The sequence below is a fragment of the Trachypithecus francoisi genome, unplaced genomic scaffold, assembly GCF_009764315.1.
Source record: "Trachypithecus francoisi isolate TF-2019V2 unplaced genomic scaffold, Tfra_2.0 Lachesis_group0, whole genome shotgun sequence".
NCBI classification, from domain to species: Eukaryota; Metazoa; Chordata; class Mammalia; order Primates; family Cercopithecidae; genus Trachypithecus; species Trachypithecus francoisi.
In genome coordinates, this window is record NW_022681453.1 from 26,383,444 (window position 1) to 26,394,836 (window position 11,393).

The window sequence follows — 11,393 nt, forward strand, 5'->3', positions numbered from 1 at the left end:
GGCAGGAGGCATGGGAAATTCTGCTGGGTTTTCTCTAAATCACTGGGATTTGGCGGCCTGGTGTCCTCAGACACACCCAGACTGTGACTCTAATTGCCCTGGTGGTGTAAAGTAAGGTCAAGGGTAGTTTGAATGACTTAATTTTTTAGGCTGTTTTACTGTACAAATACTAGCAGTGTGTTGCCAGAGAAAGCAACTGGGGATCTGATGGAATGGATGAGGAAAATGTCCCTGGACTCTGAGAGCAAATAGCCCATGAAACCCATGGAAAGACCCGTGATTCAAGCTGATATTAATTTAATATTGACGAGAGTTGTGTGACCCTGGGAGAGAAAGGTCTTGTAAGAACTGTAGGATATCAACTCAAGCAAAATGACATTTACAGATTTGGGCAGGAAACTATGAAGGTCTGTAAAGAAAAAAAAAAGCAAAATCCAATCAAGATACAGTAATGGACTTTGGCAAAGACAATTCTGTGAAAAGGGTAGGGAATAAGAATAACTCCAAGCCAGCATCGGGATCTGCGGACCAACTCCTTTTAAGGGGATGGGTCTGGGGCCACAGCCACAGGGAAAATTATACGTGTATCCCCAACATACATCCAGGCAGCATCCTGGCCAAGCATGGCAGGAATTCTATAAGATAACCCCAAATAGTACATGGAAGGAAATGGTTTCCTGAGTTCATGCTGCAATCAATCTCCCTGTTGTCTGCAACCTAAGACCTCAGGCCTGGTTGAATCTCTGGTAAAAAGTGGCTCTGGGCCAGGTGTAATGGCTCACTCTTGTAGCCCCAGCACTTTGGGAGGCTGAGGTGGGTGGATCACTTGAGGTCAGGAGTTCAAGGCCAGCCTGGCCAACATGGTGAAACCCCATCTCTACTAAAAATACAAGAATTAGCTGGGCATGGTGGTGGGTGCCTGTAATCCCAGCTACTTGGGAGGCTGAGGCAGGAGAATGGCTTGAACTTGGGAGGCAGAGGTTGCAGTGAGCCAAGATCGTACCGCTGCACTCCAGCCTGGGCGACAGAGTGAGATTCCATCTCAAAAAGTAAATAAATAAATAAATAAATAAATAAATAAATAAAGAGTTCTAGGGAATGGTTAACTGTCTTTCTTAGTGAATAGGCATCTTCCAACCAGAAAAAGATTTAGAATTAAGTGTAGAAATGTTTAAGAGACTGAGAGCCATGGTATAATGTTTCTGTGTGTTTTAAGATGGAATATGTGGTATTTTATGGACTTAATGAGAGCTGGTTGGCCAACTATATAGAAAATCTTGTAACTCTCTTACAAAATGTGCACTTGGTAGGGCTTGATTCAGATTCATGACTTTGCGTTGAAACCTTTGTCTGAATACAGTTCTGGAACATTTATAAACACTTTGGGTTATCATCAGTGTTTTGTTTGTTTACTTTATTAGAATTCAAATGATTTAGTATTTTTTAAAGGTAGCTTTTTTGTTAGTTCAGACAATTGAAGAAATTTTAAAAGAAAATACGGCATATTAAATAAAGTTTAAAATGTTTATAAGTTGGCCACAAACTCCTTATAAGTAATTATTTAGGTTTGTTGGGTTTAGGGTTGGCAGATGTAACAAATAAAATCATAGAACAGTAGGTAGATTTGAATTTGGGGTAGTTCATATTTAATTGGGTAACTTGTATTTTATCTGGAAATCCTAGCTGGGTTTATAAAAAGAATGAGAACCTTTGTAAGCTGACCTTAAAAGCATGGCATTTTCTTTTTTTTTTTTGTTAACAATTTTTCTTATTTTTAATTTTTGCAGGTACATAGTAGGTATATATATTTATGGAGGCATGGCATTTTCTAAGATAGTAATCATTCCATCAAAGTCCTAGAAAAATTCTTAGTTCCTAGCATTAAAAACAAACTAATGTGTAGAATAAAGAAAGTCAAGTAATCTGTTTTTTTTTAATTTCCAGCTTTGACAATTTGAGTATTAAATTGAAAAAATAAAGTAAACTTCTAAATAGTGGTTTCTGCATATAGAAATTGCCCTTAAGGACTTAAAGAAGAGTCACATGAACAGATTAAGAGATGGACCCCATTCTCTAATTAGCACATCCATGGAATGAAATTGGACCTTTTAAAAAAATGCCTGGATTCTGGAAGGAGAATTCTAAGAGCCAAATTTAACTGAATCCAGCTAGGTGCAGGTGCTGCATTAGGGCTTTCTGTGTTTCATCTCACTCCATATCCCCCAAGCCCTTCCTATGGCTGCTTTATTTTAGAGATGAGCAAACCGAGGCTTGTGCCCAAGGAAACAGAGCTAGCATGTGGCAAAGCTGAGATTCAATCTCAGAGTGCTGACTCCAGATTAACCTTCTCACCCGCCGAACCAGGCATACCCAAACCTTAACATGGAACACTGGGGATGCAGGGAGGGATGCAGGGCAGGAGATGAAAGGAGGGCTTCCACTTTCTACTCTATATACTTGTGTATTGTTTGATTTTTTTTTTTTTTGCAAAAACATGTACTTCTTTAGTAATTAGAGAAAAAGAAAAAAGTGCTAAAAGCTTTTCATTCTTTTAAGCAGGTTAAACAATGCCCATGCAAACATGTTTTCTGTCTTTGTGTGCAACTGAGTCAAGGGAAGCTTTCTCCTACCTCCAAGAGTCATTGACCCCACCTCTAGAAGGTTCACTTCAACCCCTCCATGCAGTACTGGAGGACTCTGGGAAGGCAGAAATCTTCTGTCTCATCCTTCGGTTGGCTTCTCTTGCTGGGAATTGGGAATTTTGAGGCACTTGCCTAACGCCTGCTGACAGCTCCGGGGTCTCCATCCTCGGGATGAAGTTTCCTGCTCCATATACTTGCAAACACCAGTCTCCAAGATGCACCTGGAAGAAAAGATAAATATGCATCATTCTTTCTTGGAGATTTACAATGCACATTAGCATATTAAATGTTCTGAAAAGTCCTGTAATTGTAAAAAGCCGCTTAACTGTGTTGAAACAGGGTGTCCAAAATTTATTGTCTGCAGAGTCCTTTTCTTCATAGAATTCCTTGGACTATCTTGAGCAACATCTACTTTTGGGAATACTGTCCTTGATTGTGCAGTGACAATCAGATCCCCTCAAAGCCTCAAGCTCTTGTCTTGGTCAGTAAGTCCCTGCTGAAGAGCTCCATGCATGTCACATGAATGGGCTGAAATGAGGATCAGGAGTTCAGACACATGGCCCCCATACAGCTGTCCACTATGGGCCCTGATGGGACAGGAGTCAGTGGAGACTGATATGTTGCGCAAAGGCTATCTTGGAATTTGAGAAAGGCAAGATATGGAGATTTCAGGAGGAGCAAAATGTCGTAGGCTGAGTCACCCAAAAGCAGCAAGAAGAAACAAGAAGCCTGCAGGAAAGTGCTCACTCCTGGCAGAGGACAAGCCTCGTGATCCAAATAGGTGTTTCCAGTGACTGATGCTGGTCTTTGTCCAAAAAATGAATGAGCATTAACAATAATTTTGTAACATATGCAAAATGCTCCATTGCCATGTTTCACAACCAGCTTAGAGTTTGCGGGGAGGAAGGTGCATTAGTTAAGGTTGCATAACTGTGACAAACCTCACCTTTGCAGACTTGTTCCCAAATGATGACACACACCCTGGGTTTCAGCCTCACACACTATCTTCCACACAGGGCTGTGCCTGGACAGCAAGAGTCACTTTCTGAAGGGCAGGCCTGCTCTGATTAAAATCCTTCCAGGGCTTTTATTGGTCAATGACCCAACTCCTTAATGTGGCCTCTACCCGCTCACATTTCCCAGGTCATTAACACTCTACTCCTCTCTTCCTCCCTGACTAGTCTCCCCTCCACTGCCTGGTTTCGGTTTTCGGTTCCCCCCTCAGGGCCTTGGCAAGGCTGTTCTCTCCGCCTACAGTGCTCTTCCTTCCTCCAGCCTCAGGGCTCAGCTTAAATGTCATACCCTCAGAGAAGCCCTCCTGGCCTCTCAACCCTATCAGGGTCTTCCCTCTTCTTCTCTGTCGTGGCACCCAGGTCTTTCACTTCATGGTGTGCATTATAACATCTTATTGTCTCTGAGCTTGTGTGTTTCCTTGTCTAACGTTGTCTCTCAACTAGGCTGCCGCATAGGGGCAGGGGCACCTCCATGTGTCTGTGCTGCCTGGAATAGGATTGTCATGTAGCAGCAGATGCTCAATAAATCATTGCTGAATGCGACGTATGATGCTCTAATGGACTCCAGAGACCAAGTTCTTTTTTTTTTTTTTGAGACAGGGTCTCGTTCTGTCACCCAGGCTGGAGTGCAGTGGCGCAATCTCAGCTCACTGCAGCCTCAATCTCCCAGGCTGAAGTAATCTAATCTTCCTACTTCAGCTTCCCAAGTAGCTGGGACCACTGGTGCATGCCACCATGCCTGGCTAATTTTTGTATTTTTTTGCAGAGACAAGATTCCACCATGTTGCTCTGGCTGGTCTTGAATTCCAGGGCCCAAGCGATCCTCCCACCTTGGCCTCCCAAAGTGTTGGGATTACAGGCGTGAGCCACCATGTTCGGCCTGAGACAGGGTTCTTGATCACAGTGTGGGTGCGGTGCCAAGGGAACTCAGCTTCCCTGGAAGCCATGGGAACCCCCAGCCATAGAGACAACAGGGAATAACAACAACAACCACAACAATGTCTACCTTCCATGGAGCACTAAGTGCTAAGTCCTCATGTACCTTTCTGACTGGGATCATAGCATAGAACAGGCTCTTCAGCCTTGACACTGTCGACATTTGGGGGCAGATAGTACTTTGTTGTGGGGACCATCCTGTGCATTAATGGACACTTTAGCAGCATCCCCTGCCTCTACCCACTAGACGCCACTAGATGCCAATCTACCCACTAGAGGCCAATCCTCCACTTGTGACAACCCCCACTTGTGACAACCAAAAATCTCAGCAGATGTTGCCAGATATCCCTGGGGCATGGGGGTCATCTCATGTCGGGTATGCTGATGACGTTAAAGCATATACACTTTTACTTACTGACTGTTCAGCCTTGGACGGATAACCAAACTTTTCTGTGCCCTTTTCCTCACCTTTAACATGGGGATAATAGTATCTCTTACATGGTAGGGCTGTGAAAATTTAGAGAGGTTATAACTAAAGGGCAGACCAACACGGTGCCTGGCCCTTAGGGGTACTCAGTTGGGGTGATAATCTGTTTTCAGAATAAACTGCAAAGCAGCCAGCAATTGCTATCCTCATTTTACAGACGAAGAAATTGAGACTTGGGGATTAAGAAGTTGGTCTCTAGTTGCTGGCTGTGAAGTGGCATCAAAAGCAGGCATTTGACTGGGCGCAGTGGCTCACATCTGTAATCCAAGCACCTTGGGAGGCTGAGGCAGGAGCCCAGGAGTTCGAAACCAGCCTGAGCAACATAGCGAGAGCTTGTCTCTACTAAAAATAAAAAAGTTAGCCAGGCATGGTGGTGTATACCTCTGGCCCCAGCTACCCTGGAGGCTGAGGTGGGAGGATGGGAGGATCACTTAAGCCCAGGATTTAGAGGCTGCAGTGAGTTATGATTGCGCCACTGTATTCTAGTCTTCTAGGCTGGGTGACAGAGTAAGACTCTGTCAAAAAAGAAAAAAAAAAAAAAGCAAGTATTTACATTCTCAGGATTAAGTCTTTTTGCCAGACCTTTCTTTATAGGTACAAAAGGGCCTAATTGCAAACTCTGAGCTGGTGGTGATACGACTAATGGATTAGATCTGTCAAGGCAGGACTAGGGCAAGGCCAATGAGACACTAGCCTTAGGCACAAAATTTAAGGAGTTGCCAAATAACTCAGTAATCAAGCTAAATAACATTCAATGCAATATTTTGAAAAATCAAAAATTAATGAAGAAAAATCCATGATGAACAAAGTAACAAAGTAAAGACATGATCAGCCCCTGAACTTGTACTTGACCCTGTCTCATTAACCTCACCCTAAATCTTGCCCTTGGAATTTGCAGATTTGTGGAACCACACTCAGTGGGCATAGCTGGTGGCCAAAGCCTGTCGGTGCCAATTCAAATGATGACACGGGAGAAAACAGCGCCCTCTTCTGTCTGACAATGAGCAGTGCTCCTCTTCTGGGGAGCCAGGTTAATCTTGGCCCCTGAAGGCAGCGTCTCAGTGCTAGAAGTCTTTTCCCAGACCACAGTGCTTTTCTCCTTGATCCCTTCATGAGACATGTAGGTAAAAAGGTAGCAGACAGGTCGAACGATGCCATTGGAGCCCCCGCCTCATCCCTTGCCACTGGCCACTGCACTATCCTGGATCCATCGCCTTTCTCAGTACCACCCATGCCAACGCTCCAGGACTTGTCACCACATGGGTGGCACATCTGAAGCAACCTACTATCAAGTTGGCCTTTCCAGGCTGACCACAAGGGGGCATGGTGAGGACACAGGACCAAGAGGCAAAGGGCTTCTCACAGCGCCTGACGTGGGAACCAGCAGGGAGCTGGCTGCTGGCAGAACTGCGGTTTCTTATTCTTCCTTTAATGGTTTTGTCACTTCCTAGCTTCCTCTTATTTAGGTATACTTTACTTTTTATTTTGAAATAATTTCAAATGTGCATAAAAGTTGCAGAAATAGCACAAAGAACTCTGAAATACCCTCAACCGACATTTACCAAGGGACGTTTTGCCACGTTTGCTTTGTCACTACTTTTCAATATTCACATATTAATTTTTTTATGAGACAGAGTCTCTGTTGCCCAGGCTGGAGTGCTGTGGCACAATCTTGGCTCACTGCAACCTCCACCTCCCGGGTTCAAGCGATTCGCCTGCCTCAACCTCCCAAGTAGCTAGGATTACAGGTGCATGCCACCATGCCCAGCTAATTTTTGTATTTTTAGAAGAGACGGGGTTTCACCTTGTTGGCCAGGTTGGTCTTGAACTCCTGACCTCAAGTGATCCACCTGCCTCGGCCTTCCAAACTACTGGGATTACAGGCATGAGCCACTGTGCCAAGCCTACATACTAGTTTTTTTCTGAAGTGTTCAAGAGTAAGTTTGAGACATTATGACCTTGTACCCTTAACTACTTTGGGTTGCATATCTCAATGACACGTACATTTTCTTACATAATCATTGGACAGTTATCAAAATCAGAAGTTTTTGCGATCATACAATATTATTACCTAATCTAAAGACCTTATTTGAATTTGACCAAGTGTTCTAATAATATCCTTTAAAGCATTTTCTTTTCTTTCTGGTCCAGAGTCTGATTCAAGATCATGCATTGACTTCACAGTCTTGTCTCCTTTAATCTGAATAGTTCTTCAGCCATCTCTTTGTCTTTCATGACTTTGACATTTTTGAAGCATACAGACCAGTTATTTCATTTAAATCTCCCTCAATTTTGATTTGTCTGAGGTTTCCTCATGATTAGATTCAGGTGATGCATTTTGGGCAAGAATGGGACTTCTGAGATGTGCCTCATGGAATTTATTAAATGAGCTTCTGCTGCTGACATTCCCAGGAAAGCTAACTGACTCTGAGACACAGGAAGCCGATTATAACTTAACAGCTTTTTTTTTTTTTTTTTTTCTTTTCTGAGATGGAGTCTCACTCTGTCGCCCAGGCTGGAATGCAGTGGTGCGATCTCAGCTCACTGCAACCTCTGCCTCCCAGGTTCAAGCAGTTCTTCTGTCTCAGCCTCCTGAGTAGCTGGGATTACAGGTGCACACCACCACGCCCAGCTACTTTTTGTATTTTTAGTAGAGACAGGGTTTCGCTATGTTGGTCAGGGTGGTCTTGAATTCCTGACCTCAGGTGATCCACCCATCTTGGCCTCTCAAAGTGCTGGGATTACAGGCGTGAGCCACCATGCCCGGACTTACCAGCTCTTAATAACAGTAGCTAACATTTTTTGAGAGCTTGCTATTTGACACTCCTTTCTGCATTTGATTTAGGGGGTATTTTCCCTTTGGAACATACTGTGTAGGGTGCTTATGCTGGATTAAAATTGTAACGATACAGGCATGCCTCATTTTATTGTGCTTTGCTTTGTTGCACTTTGCAAATATTGCATTTTTTACAAATAGAAGGTTTGTGGCAACCCTGCATCGAGCAGGTCTACTGGCATCATTTTCCAACCGCATGGGCTTACTTTACATCCCTTCATTACATTTTGGTAGTTCTTGCAATATTTCAAACTTTTTCATTGTCATTATGTCTTCTGTGGTGATTAGTGATCTTTGTCGTTACTATTGTCATTTGGGGGGCACTGCAGAAGCACGCCATATAAAATGCAAACTTAATAGATACATGTGTGTTCTGATCACCAACCAGCCACTTCCCCAATCTTTCTTCCTCTCCTTAGGCCTTCCTGTTCCTTGAGACACAACAATATTGAAATTAGGCCAATTAACAACCCTACAATGGCCTCTAAGTGTTTGAGTGAAAGAAAGAGTTGCACATCTCTCACTTTAAATCAACAGCTAAAAATGACTAAGCTTAGTGAGAAAGGCATGTAGAAAGCCAAGACAGGCCAAAATCTAGGCCTCTTGGGCCAAACAGCCAAGTTGTGAATGCAAAGGAAAAGTTCTTGAAAGAAATTGAAAGTGCTACTCCAATGAACACATGAATGATAAGAAAGCAAAACAGCCTTATTGCTAATGTGGAGAAAGTTTGAATGGTCTGGATGGAAGATCAAACCAGTACAACATTCCTTTAAGCCAAAGCCTAATCCAGAGCAAGGTCCTTCCCAACCATCTTCAATTCTGCAAAGGCTGAGGGAGATGAGGAAGCTGCAGAAGAAAAGCTGGAATCTAGCAGAGGTTGGTTCATGAGGTTTCAGGAAAGAAGCCATCTCCATAACATGAAAGTGCAAAGTGAAGTAGCAAGTGCTGATGGAGAAGCTGCAGCAAGTTCTCAGAAGATCTAGCTAAGGTCACTGATAAAGGTGGCTACACCAAATGACAGATATCCAGCATAGACAAAACAGCCTTCTATTGGAAGAAGATGACATCTAGGACTTTCTTAGCTAGAGAGGAGAAGTCAATGCCTGGCTTCAAAGCTTCAAAGGACAGGCTGGCTCTCTTGTTAGGGGCGAGTACAGCTGGTGACCTTAATTTGAAGCCAGTGCTCACTGACCATTCTGAAAATCCTAGGGTTCTTTTTTATTTTATTATTATTTTTGAGGCAGAGTCTTACTCTGTTACCTAGGCTGGAGTGCAGTGGTGCGATCTCGGCTCACTGCAGTCTCCGCCTCCCAAGTTCAAGTGATTCTCGTGCCTCAGCCTCCCAAGTAGCTTTTGTCTACAGGCGTGCACCATCACTCGCTTCTAATTTTTGTATTTTTAGTAGAGACGGGGTTTTACCATGTTGGCCAGGCTGGTCTCAAACTCCTGATCTCAAATGATCCATCCGCCTTGGCCTCCCAAAGTGCTGGGATTATAGGCGTGAGCCACTGTACCTGGCCCAATCCTAAGGTTTTTGAGATTTATGCTAAATCTACTCTGTCTGTGCTCTGCAAATGGAACACAGCCTGGATGACGGTACATCTCCTTATAGTGCAGTTTGCTGAATATTTCAAGCCCACTCTTGAGACCTGCTGCTCAGAAAAAAGGATTCCTTTCAAGATATTACTGCTCACTGGTAATGCAACTGGTCACCCAAGAGCTCTGGTGGAGAGGTTCAAGGAGATGAATGTCGTTTTAATGCCTGCTAACACAATGTTCATTCTGTAGCCCACAGATCAAGAAATTATTTTGACTTTCAGGTCTTATTAAGAAATACATTTTGTAAGGCTAAAGCTGCCTTAGTGATTCCTCTGATGGATCTGAGCAGTCAGTTGAAACTCTTCTAGTAAAGGATTCAGAATTTCTAGATGCCATTAAGAACATTTGTGATTCACGGAAGGAAGTAAAAATATTTACATTAGTAGGAGTTCGGAAGGAGTTAGTTCCAACCTTCATGGATTACTTTGAGGGATTTAAGATTTCAGTGGGAAAAGTCACTACAGATGTGATGTAAATAGTAAAAGAACGAGAAGTGGAGTCTGAAGATGTGACTGAATTGCTGCAACCTCATGATAAAACTTGAACAGATAAGGAGTTGCTTCTTGCAGATGAGGAAAGAGAGTGATTTCTTTAGATGAAATCTACTCCTGGTAAAGATGCTATAACATTTTTGAAATGACAACAAAGGATTTAGAATATCACATAAACTTAGTTGATAATGCAGGGTTGGAGAGGATTGACTCCAAGTTTAAAAGAAGTTCTACTGTGGACAAGATGTCATCAAACAGCATTACATGCTATAGAGAAATGTTTTGTGAAAGAGTCAATCGATGTGGCAAACTTTGTTGCTGTCTTCTTTGAAGAAACTGCCGCTGCCACTCCAACTACCACCCTGATCCATCAGTAACCATCAACATTGAGGCAGGTCCCTCCATCAGTTAAAAGATTATGACTCGCTGAAGCCTCAGACGATCATTAGCATTTTTTAGCAATAAAGTATTTTAAATTAAGATAGGTACATTGTATTTTAGACATAATGTTCTTGCACACTTAATAGACTACAGTATAGTGCAGACATAACTTTTTGTTTGTTTGTTTAATATAGTCTTGCCCTGTTGCCCAGGCTGGAGTGCAGTGGTATGCTCATAGCTCACTGCAGCCTTCACTCCCTGAGCTCAAGCGAGCCTTCCGCCTCAGCCTCTCTAGTAGCAGGGAGTACCAGCGTGCATCACCATGCCTGGCTCATTTTTGTATTTTTTTGTAGAGGCAGTGTTTTGCCATGTTGCCTAGCCTGGTCTCAAACTCCTGGGCTCAAGTGATCCTCCCTCTTTGGCCTCCCAAAAGTGTGAGCCACTGTGTCTAGCCGACATAACTTTTATATGCACTCAGAAACCAAAAACCTTGTGATATTCACTTTATTGCAGTGGTATGGAACTGACGCTGCAATATCTCCAAGGTGTGTCTGTAATAGTGGCTATGGGTTCTGACCTGTAGTAGGCCCGTATTACACATCTTTACATGGACTCGGTCCTTTAAACCTCACAACGACCTGACTACTATTATTCTCCTTATTTTCCAGATGAGGAAACTGAGCCTCAGAGAGGGCAAGTCATCTCTCCAGGTGTCACATCACATCTGGTAAGAGGCACGGCCAGGACTATTTGACACCAGAATGTGAGAGCACCTGGTCAGTCCCCTATAGCATTTCTTCTCTGGCACATAACAGTGACAAAGCCCTGCCACTATTCCAGCTCAGAACACTGAGAATAATCCACGTCCCTGACTCCAGATTCCCAGCAAATGGAAATGTTTTCTCCCTATATTCTGAAACCCTGTGTGTCCCACACATGCATAAGGAGCCTGAGGGCTTGGGGGACACACTGGGTGTGAACAGAGGGTCCCAGAAAATCATCTGGTAT